The sequence below is a fragment of the Bubalus bubalis genome, chromosome 16 (assembly GCF_019923935.1).
Source record: "Bubalus bubalis isolate 160015118507 breed Murrah chromosome 16, NDDB_SH_1, whole genome shotgun sequence".
Taxonomy (NCBI): domain Eukaryota; kingdom Metazoa; phylum Chordata; class Mammalia; order Artiodactyla; family Bovidae; genus Bubalus; species Bubalus bubalis.
Genome location: NC_059172.1, coordinates 36,186,459 through 36,197,224, shown reverse-complemented (window position 1 = coordinate 36,197,224; position 10,766 = coordinate 36,186,459). Strand labels below are relative to the sequence as shown.

At 34.2% G+C, this 10,766-nt stretch overlaps 1 pseudogene; it reads right to left on the bottom strand.

The window, feature by feature from the left end:
* Positions 1–4,215: 4,215 nt before the first annotated feature.
* LOC102395820 lies at positions 4,216–5,151 on the bottom strand (annotated as a pseudogene).
* Positions 5,152–10,766: the final 5,615 nt, after the last annotated feature.

The window sequence follows — 10,766 nt, the reverse complement described above, 5'->3', positions numbered from 1 at the left end:
GTTTTTTTTTTTGCCTTTCTGTTGTTGAGATGTAGGTATTATATTTATATATTCTGGATAATAAACTATTATTAAAATATGACTCATAAATGTTTTCTCCCATTCTGGAGTTTTGTTTTTTTTTCTTTTCATCATAACATGCTTTGATGCACAACATGTTTTTGTTGTTGTTGGTTGGTTTTGTTTTGAGGATGTCTAATTTACTTATGTTTTATTTCATTACTCATGCTTTTGATGTTCTAAGAATCTATCGTCACAGCCAAGGTCATGAAAACTTAGTCCTAAATTTTTTTTAATAGTTTTATTTTTTTTAACCCTAATATTTAGGTTATTAATTAACTTAAATTTTTACATGGTGTGAGATAGATCTAATTTAATTCTTATTCATTTGAGTATCTAGTTTTCTCAGGACTATTTTTTGCATAGAATGTCTTCACACATTGAATTGATTTGGCATTCTCATTGAAAATCAACTGAGTCTATGTGTATGGTTGAATTTGTGGGCTTTCACTCTATTCCACATATCTATGGCAAATCACACCTTTTGGTAATATCATGCCTTTTGATACTATAACTATTAGAAGGCTCTATTATAATATAACTTTAATTATAAAGAAATAAATTTGTTCAGATCAAATGATGGAAAACTTTATAGTGTACTAACACTAATCAAAAGTAAATGACTATACTGGAAAAAGTAAATTTCCAAGCAACTCTCTTATCAGAGAGAAAGAGTGACTTTTTATAATCAAAAGAAGTCATTTTATCTTTAAGACCTCACAATCACAAAAATTTAATACCTTCTTTAGTACCTTAAAAGTATGTGCAGAAAAAACTGATAGAACTGTAGTGATACATACATAAAATCATAATTAAAAATATCAATAGTTGATATGACAAGCAGATAAAAATAATTGGTATAACAAGCAGAAAAAACATCTATAAGAATATAAATAGATCACAAACACTATTAAACACCTTGATATAATTAACATTACTAGAACACTTCCCCTGAAAGAGCCAAGTACAAATTATTTTCAAGTGCCGGGATACTACTTACCAAGATAAAATATATTCTGCCCTATAAAACATCTTATCAATGAATGATTCAAATTATACAAAAGTTCTGTTGACATAAATTGAATTAAATTATAAATCAATAATAAAAAGATAACTGGAAAACTCCAAAATGTGAAGTCTAAGTAACAGATTTCTCAATAACATATATTGAACTAAAACAATTAGACTGCCAGATATTTATCCAACAAAAATGGGTTTATTGATGGTCAGTAAATAATTATGATTTGGGATCTATAAAGAACCATTTGCCAGGTCCCACAAAGCAAGGGAAGGAGAACATTTTTATGTACATAAGAAATAAAGGAATTTTGGTCAGGCTATAGTAAATGAAGAGTCTATGGCTTTTTATTGGCTTAATCTTTGCCAAGAAAGAAGAGCATTGCTTCTTCCTGTTGGATTCTACTGTTGCTCCAAGAGATGAGCACTCCCCCTTCTAGTCTCCTGACTCTATTTGACTAAGGTTTCTGTTTATTATCATTATTTTTTACATTTCCCCTCTTTATTGAGATTCTCTAAAGCACTGCTGATCAAGAGTCAGGTTTCCCAGTTTCAGCCTTTTTTTGTCCCTCAAATGCCAGGAAGGATCTTTCCTGGTACATTGTTTTATGTTGGAGGGAAAAATATGCAGGTTAGATAAATATTCAGGGTAACAAGGAAGGTTAGAGGAAGAACACTTAGGCCACTTCTGGTCTAAAGTCCATAGGTTATCAAGATCATAGATATTGGAGATCATCTGAACCATAATGTCATCATCAAAGGTTTGGTGACAAACATCAACAGCCCAGGTTCAGATATCTTTAGAAAGTTGTCTCATATGATGTCATGTGCTTCAGTTCCTAGAAATCTTTAGTTTCAGGTTATCAGATGATGGGTAGGATTAATAAAAGTTAATTAATTAATTTATTATTATTTTATTTAATAATTATTAAATTATTATTTTAATAATATATTAATTATTCCTTAGAATCTATGCCTAAGGAAAATGACAAGCACTTGAGTGGTTTGTTTTTACAGGTAAAAGTGATTTTAAAAGACAGAAGTAACAAAAGCCTGCTTCTTACCATTAGTTACAGTCATCTAGGAAAAGGGAAAAAATACAGACATAATTTTGATTGTGTGGTTGGAGTCAAAGTTAAAACTGTAAAAGCATTGTTAGATTTGATTTGACTATAAAGCTACTCTTAAAATTTTAATAGGGAATGTCATGGCTTACTGGTTAATGCATATGAATCCTCTCAATCTGCAGAAATATGTATATGTTTCCTTCTAAAGATAGATACTGCATTTATTTTGCGAATGGTTTCGGTAATCCTGAGTGACTTTAAAAGTGGAATCACACATTAAATGATGATTTAAAGTCAATTTACTCAATAAGAGCAAATTAATAACATTAATAATAAAAGTTAATCTTTTAGTTTTTGTTGTCTTTTGTAATATTAAATTTAAGTTGTGCCACAAATGAAATACAACATCCAATTGAACAAAAACACTCAAAAGACTGCTCTTGGATGAACTTTTGAAAAGATGTCATTAAAATTCTTTTTGCATACCTTCCATTCTCTAAGAAAAAAGAGCATTTAAGTACTTAAGGTGTTACAAGAAACAGATTCTACAAATATATGGTATTTAGATGTGCCTTGTGACACCTTACATTAATTCCTTCAAGAAAGATTTTGCTGAATCTTCAGTCCCTGTGCCTTGCTGATATATACCCTATCGTTCCCATTTCCAATCACTGAAAATATGTGTTCTAATCCATTTAGTGATATTATAAAATTGTGCAGTCATTTTTCTCTTATCATACTGTGAGCTTACCATCAGAAAATTAGTTCCTAGACTCTTATTAAACAGTTGGTCTTGTGTTCTATTTCATTATTTTTATGAAATTAGTTTCTGCCACAACTAATTTAGAAAAATTAATCAATAATGCCTTAAATGCCTTGGAGTCATAGTGGAAATATGTTTTTATAAGAAAAAAAAGTATTTCTGAGAATATTCATCAAATTCCTTTATAATAGCTGACTTTCAAAACTTGTTTCTACCTAATGCCTGAAATTCAACTACTTTTGCAAAGCATCAATGAAAATGATAAATGCATTCTACATTCCACAATAAAGAGGTCTTTGGAGGAGAAGTGGGCTATTTAGGTAAAAGCTTTCCTAAATATGTTTAACATATGTAGATAAAGCAAAGTATCCACCTCTCTTCCACTTCCCTGATGGCTCAGTAGTAAAGAACTCACCTTCCAGTGCAAGAAACATGGGTTTGATACTTGGGTCAGAAGATCCCCTGGAAAAGGAAATGGCAACCCAAACCAATATTTTTGCCTGAGGAATCTCACTGACAGAGGAACCCGGTGGGCTACAGTTTGTGGGGTCACAAGAGTCCTACACGACTTTGCGACTAAAATAACAACGTCTGTCCCTCACACACATAAAATACACCTAGTTTAACCTGACTCAAAATCCACCTGTTAGAATTCTGTACATTCAATCTTCTCATAACAAAATTTTCATGCTTTAATATAAGTACTTTTTTCAGGTTCTTTCATTTCATATGCCTCCAGAAAGAGAGAAGTATAGTCACATAGTGAGGGCACATATTGCCTATAGATTTTCCTGAAGAGTAAGGAAAAGAGAACTGAAATTAAAGGGAAGAACTTGAGATGCTTTTAACAACTCATTTAGTAGTCAGTATCATTCTTAAAGAAATCAGATACATTAAAAAATGTATTGATGAGCTCTTCCAAGATCTTTTTAAAATTTTATACTTGTTTATTTATTTTATTCAGAGGAAACTAAGGCATATATAATAAACTAATTTTCCCCACTGAAATGCTATGTCATTTTCAAATAGATGGATATGGAGTTTCACTCAATCTTCATAGTTAAAAATGAAAGGATTTCCAATGGACTGTTTCCCTACTGTAATGAATAAATGCAGTTTATTCAGAAGAATGAATACTCAACACCAATAGGAAAAGGAAACACTGGGATTTAAGACTAAAGATTTTGTTCTTTTAGTATCTGCAAGACCTTTTGATATAAGGAACATTTAAAAAGATGATCAGTCTACAGTAGACTGAAAGTTACTATTCCAGTTATATCCAGGCCTTCAAGAACTAAGGAAACAACCCTATTTTGAGCTGAAAGCATGACTCACATGTGCACGAATCTGCTTTGTCTTCACACCATAGATAATAGGATTGAGGGCAGGTGGAATGACCACATAGAGATTCGCAACAAGGATGTGAATGTAAGGTGGAATTTTTTGGCCAAAATGGTGGGTGAGGAAGGAGAACAGGGAAGGTGTATAAAAAACACACATGACCCCTACATGGGACCCGCACATATTCAGGGCTTTGTGGCAAACATCTCAAGATGGGAGATGGAAAACTGCATGGAGGATGTAGGCATAAGAAATTCCAATCAGTGCCACATCCAAAATGAGGAAAGAAGCCACAAAAAGTCCATAAATGGCATTAATCCAAATGCTGGCACAGGCCAACTTGACAATTCCCATGTGCTCACAGTAGGAGTGGGCAATAATTCTAGCCCCACAGAAGGGCAGATGATGGGTTAGGTAGAGAATGGGAAACATGAGTAGAATTGGGCGCATTATAATACCAATACCAATGCCTGCTAGTACTCGGGGCGTCAGGATGGTTGTGTAGTGGAGTGGTGCACAGATAGCCACGTAGCAGTCAAAAGCCATCGCCAGCAGAACTGCAGACTCCATTCCTGTAAAGGTGTGTATCAGGAACATCTGAGCCACACAGGCTGAGAAACTAATCTCATGTGCATCAAACCAGAATATCCCCAGCATCTGGGGCACTGCAGATGTGGAGAGGGCCAGATCTATGGCTGATAAGATGACTAGAAAGTAGAACATGGGATCCCGCAGAATGTGGTCAGACCAAATAATCAGCAAAATGGTAGCATTGCCCAGCAGAGCCATTAAGTAAATGAAGCAAAAAGGCAGGGAGATCCAGACATGGACATCCTCAAGTCCTGGGATGCCTACAAGGAAAAAGGTGTCTGGGTGGAAAGTGGAAGTGTTGGTGTGGAGCATCTTGCCATCAATGAGAAGACAAAGAGTTGACCATCTCTGGAAGTGAAAATAAGAGTCATAAAAACTCACACCAGTAGGTTTAATTTTTATCTCTATTTGTATTATTAAAGTTAATGCTAAAACTTACATACAAAAGCAGGTATTGTCACAGACAGACTATTTTTCAGTGGAAGGAAAGTTAACTTTATGAAAGACCTTTCTCTGAATATTAGGCAGTAATATCTTATGCTCATTTGCTCAAACCTCATACAAGACATAGAATTCATTAATGGAACATGAAGGAGTTTATGTTTATATTGAGATTTTAGTCTTTTTGAAGACAAAGTATACCTTAATTAAACATATCAACACCAAATCACAGAACGTCAGATACGGATACCTGCACATAAACCATATATATATATATATGGGAACAGAGTTGCACCAAGATATATGGAGCGATGCATATCAAGCAGAAATTTCTTAAACCAGTTTATTCAATATCAATATTTACACTGATACCATATCCTAAATGAAATATGCTTCATTTAGTTATCCTTTCATATTTATCCAAAAATCCCAGTGACACACTATAATATACCACAGATATAGAAAAAAGGTATACAAAGATATACAAGTTGTACTGTATGAGTATGAAGATAGTTGCACAAAATGAGGAAACATTACAGCCTAAAATAACCTCCAGGAGACTTATGTGTCTCTTTGATATTAATAGTCTGATGGGATATATAGAATAAAGAATCTCCAGGGTTACTACTGGCTGCCATAATGCTAAGAATATCTCAAAATACCTAAAATCTTTACACTTCCTTGTCATGTGTTGGGGAGAGTTTGAGGGTGAGCAGTGAAAATTTTGTTGAAAGGAGATGATTTCAGAGAATAAAAACACCTTTCTAATCACAGTTATGAGGGTCAGCCTCAGGCTGATGAAATCTGTACTCCTAATTTACCACACTGTAGTTATGGTTTTCCATTCTTTCTCTCTTTCTTCCTCACCTTGTCTGTCTTTCATTCTCTTTCTTTTCTGTCATCTCTTTTTTCCTTTTTTTCCTCCATCTTTTTTCTTCTTCCCTTTTTCTTTCTCTCCTCTTTCTTTCTGGAACAAAAAACCAGAAGAGATAGTACAGCACTAATGAAGAAAAGAAGGGGGCAGAGGAGTGTGGGAAGAAAGGGGTGGAGGAAGGAAAAGAGAAGCTTAAAGAAGGGAAAGAAGAAAACAAAAATGGAAGTGAAAAGGAAGGAAGAGAGGATGGGATAAAGAAAAGAAGGAAGGGAGGAAGGAAGAGGAGTCACAGGCTAATCAACTCTTGATTAAAGTGAGAGACAAAAGTCTAAATTTTGGGAAGTATTTTAATAATGTTATGACCAAAATAGAGAATCCCCAGCCAGTAAATCCTTCTAGTGTATTTAATCTCCATCTTAAGATTTCTTACTTCTCTGCTTCCCTCTTGGTAATAAGCTTTATAAACTAGCATTTAACTCTGGGTCTATGACGATCTTATTTTTAAATTATTATAATACACAAATTGCCCCAATACACAATTATCCCAGCAGTAAAGATCATCATTTATACCATAGTTTAAGTTCCCTTTATAGGTGATTATTTAAAAATTTAAATTGTTTCAGCATGAACCACTGAAAAACTCTTTCTCTCAGAAAATCTTTCTACAATGGTGATATAGAGCTTAATAAATTCAACTGTAGCTCTTTCCTTCACTGTTGAACAGTAGTCTCTAATGACTATCCATCTCTATCACACATTTCAAAGGAAACTTACCTTCAGGAGGAATAGGGCTAGAGAACTCCAATATACCTACGAAAGAGAATATAGTTTTATACTACCCGTACTTAGGATCTTTGGGGTCATGTCTGAAAGCAAAGCCAACTCATACCCCCTATGGGAATCAAGATTAACAACTCAGAGTCTCCTGGGGAAAATTCCATTATTTGTACCTGGGGCAAAGGGACTGATGTGGAGGCAGACATAGTCTTTAGTCCACACCTTTCCCCCAATGCAAGCATATATTGTTATTAGGAAGTCAGAGACACAAAACTAATACCATCAAAACCTATGCATATGAAGTGAACAGAATGAAGTGAACAGACTCCCTTACTGGTTGAATTTTGCATCACAATTTTATTAAATATAAAAATGCAGTTTAGGGCATCAATCACGGACTCATGTATCTTCTTTTCCCACGTTGATGTCTTAGCACTCATCAACAATGTATTGACATATCATGATTTTTCTATAAAACAAAGTCTTTATTTTTTTCCCATGCGGTGCTAGTCTTACTGGGTGTAAGATAATAAAAAATAAATAACATAAAAATTATAAAAGGAATGTATTTAGATAAATAAAATGAATGGGAACCAAAGAAAGAAAAGATATGTTATTCTAACATTTTAAAGTCATAAATCAAAATGTATTTTTTACATAATGAGAGCATAAAGATAAAAGTATAATATTTAATCATAGAAAAATTAAAACTGGGCATTCAATCATGAAAGGAAGACTTCAATATCCCTATGCAGAGAATTTTTTTAGTTCCTAAAAAGCTACATAGAAACTGAAACCTTGATTACATTTTGGGCAACTGATCCTGTTCTTCACTGAGCTTATTGTTATACAAAGTAGTACATTTCATTACATTGAAGTAAATGTATACTATGATTTTTTTTTTCTTGTAATGATGAGACATCCTAACCAAGATGATAATTGTAAACATGTTTAAGACAATTATTACCTACTGTTGCTATTACTTGTCACAAATAATTTGCCAATTTATATTCTATTTTGCATGAATAAATTTATTGGATTGGAAAGCTTTGCTAACTTACTTGCTCCCTGCTTTCATAATTAAATCAGTTACTCTTTTCTTCTCAATACAATGTATCCTTTACCCAGCCTGTTTCAGTAGTTTCTGGCATAATAACATACCAATACATATATTTGATATCAACTTTCTTGTATTATGCTATGACTGATAAATAAGCACATAAGTTCTTTCATTCTTTCTTAGATTGATTCATTCAGCAGACATTTATTGAGTAGCTTGTGACACTTAATAGATAGGTTAAGTAGCATTAAATTTCATATGATCTGGGAGTAGAGGGGATGATAGGCAGTCATTGCAAGATATTATATTAAGTTGTAAGAGAACCCTGAATAAATGAAAAATAAATGAAAAAAGTAACCATTATTCTACTTTAAATAGTGTAAGAGAAATTTCCCTAGAGTTTGTTATATATAGAAATTCATTCCCATGTAAACCAGTGTTTTTCTTTTTCTGAAATACAATTTCATTTGAGTAGTTGATTTCAAAACGTAAATGTCAGAAAATTGGTGTAATATTAATATTTAGTTGTTGGGGAAGGGAGGGCAAGTCAGTAAGTCTTAAAAAGTAGGTATATTTGGATTGCAGAGGAGTTTATTAAGGACTCCTTAATTGCAACCATGAAATTAAAAGATGCTTACTCCTTGGAAGGAAAGTTATGACCAACCTAGATAGCATATTCAAAAGCAGAGACATTACTTTGCCAACAAAGGTTCGTCTAGTCAAGGCTATGGTTTTTCCTGTGGTCATGTATGGATGTGAGAGTTGGACTGTGAAGAAGGCTGAGCGCCAAAGAATTGATGCTTTTGAACTGTGGTGTTGGAGAAGACTCTTGAGAGTCCCTTGGACTGCAAGGAGATCCAGCCAGTCCATTCTGAAGGAGATCAGCCCTGGGATTTCTTTGGAAGGAATGATGCTAAAGCTGAAACTCCAGTACTTTGGCCACCTCATGCGAAGAGTTGACTCATTGGAAAAGACTCTGATGCTGGGAGGGACTGGGGGCAAGAGGAGAAGGGGACGACAGAGGATGAGATGGCTGGATGGCATCACCGACTTGATGGAGGTGAGTCTCAGTGAACTCCGGGAGTTGGTGATAGACAGGGAGGCCTGGCGTGCTGCGATTCATGGGGTCGCAAAGAGTCGGTCACGACTGAGTGACTGATCTGATCTGATACCTCTACAAAATGATGACCAAGAAGAATGTTAAATGTAATAGCAAAAATGAAACCGGGAGAGATTTTTGGCATAGAGTATGTAGCAAACGGAGAAGGCGATGGCACCCCACTCCAGTACTCGTGCCTGGAAAATCCCATGGACGGAGGAGCCTGGTAGGCTGCAGTCCATGGGGTCGCGAAGAGTCGGACATAACTGAGCAACTTCACTTTCACTTTTCACTTTCGTGCATTGGAGAAGGAAATGGCAATCCACTCTAATGTTCTTGCTTGGAGAATCCCAGGGACGGGGGAGCCTGATGGGCTGCCCTCTATGGGGTCGCACAGAGTCCGACAGGACTGAAGCAACTTAGCAGCAGCAGCATGTAGCAAAAGTACAAACACAACTTAGTGATTAAACAACAACAACAACAAATGAAATAAAATTAGCTGATCTGGAAGAATGAAAATGCCTGGTGATAAAGGTACTTCAGTCCTCAGACTGATGATATAAGAAATTAGGATACAAGAAATTAGAAAGAGGAATATATGATAAAAAGTAACAGATATAAATAAAATGACAGAAGATTGTGGAGATAACTTTCCTCACATTATATATGGATAAAGAGAAAAATAAATTATTTAATTATTTCCAAATTACAAATTTCTATTTTAAAGACTAGGAGGTAATGCTAAACATAAATATAAAAAAATATAAATTAAATTTGTGGATAATATATACTAAATTTGACACTAATTGTACTTTAGTTGTGTCACTACAGCTTCAGGGTATTTTGTATAAGGCTAATATTAAAATAAAAACCAATAAACATCTCTAATAGAAACAGTGTTGTCAAGGGTGAGCATCAATAACAAAATATGATAACACAAATGATAAAGATTATAATGCTGTTGTAGTGGTTTAACCGCCCAATCATGTCCAACTCTTTTGCAACCTCATGGACTGTAGCCAGTTAGGTCCCACTGTCCATGGAATTTCCCAGACAAGAATACTGGAGTGGGTTGCCATTTTATTTCTCTCGGAGATCTTCCTAATTCAGGGATCAAACTCACATCTCCTGCATTGGCAGGTGGATTCTTCACCGCTGAGCCACCAAGGAAGTCTGATGATAATGTTAATGGCTAATAATTATTTTATTTACTATAAAAAAATGCAGGTACTATATTGATTATTGTATAAACATTATTCAATGTAATTAAGTCTTCATGCTTAATCTTTGAAATAAAACTATGGCAATGCTTATAAAATAAGGAAATTGAGGATCATTGAAATATGTATATTAAAGACAGAACTAGGACCAAACAAGTTCTGTCTGTTAATGAAAAAAGGAAACAGAAACTACAAAATTAGTCTAAAAATAAGTTATAGACCATATAGAACTAAGAATGTGAATGTAGTCAACCACTCTAGGCTGTAGATGGTTTCTTTACTTACGTTTATGTCATAGTTTGTTTTATGAAACCTAAATGTATCTGTGACAAACTCTATACAAACATTTATAATGAACTGTTATTGGCATTCATTTCCCTAGTTAAATTTTATGTGCAAAATAAGTACCTAATCTATGACACAATTTTGGATGTCTGTATTGAAAAGCAGAGACAT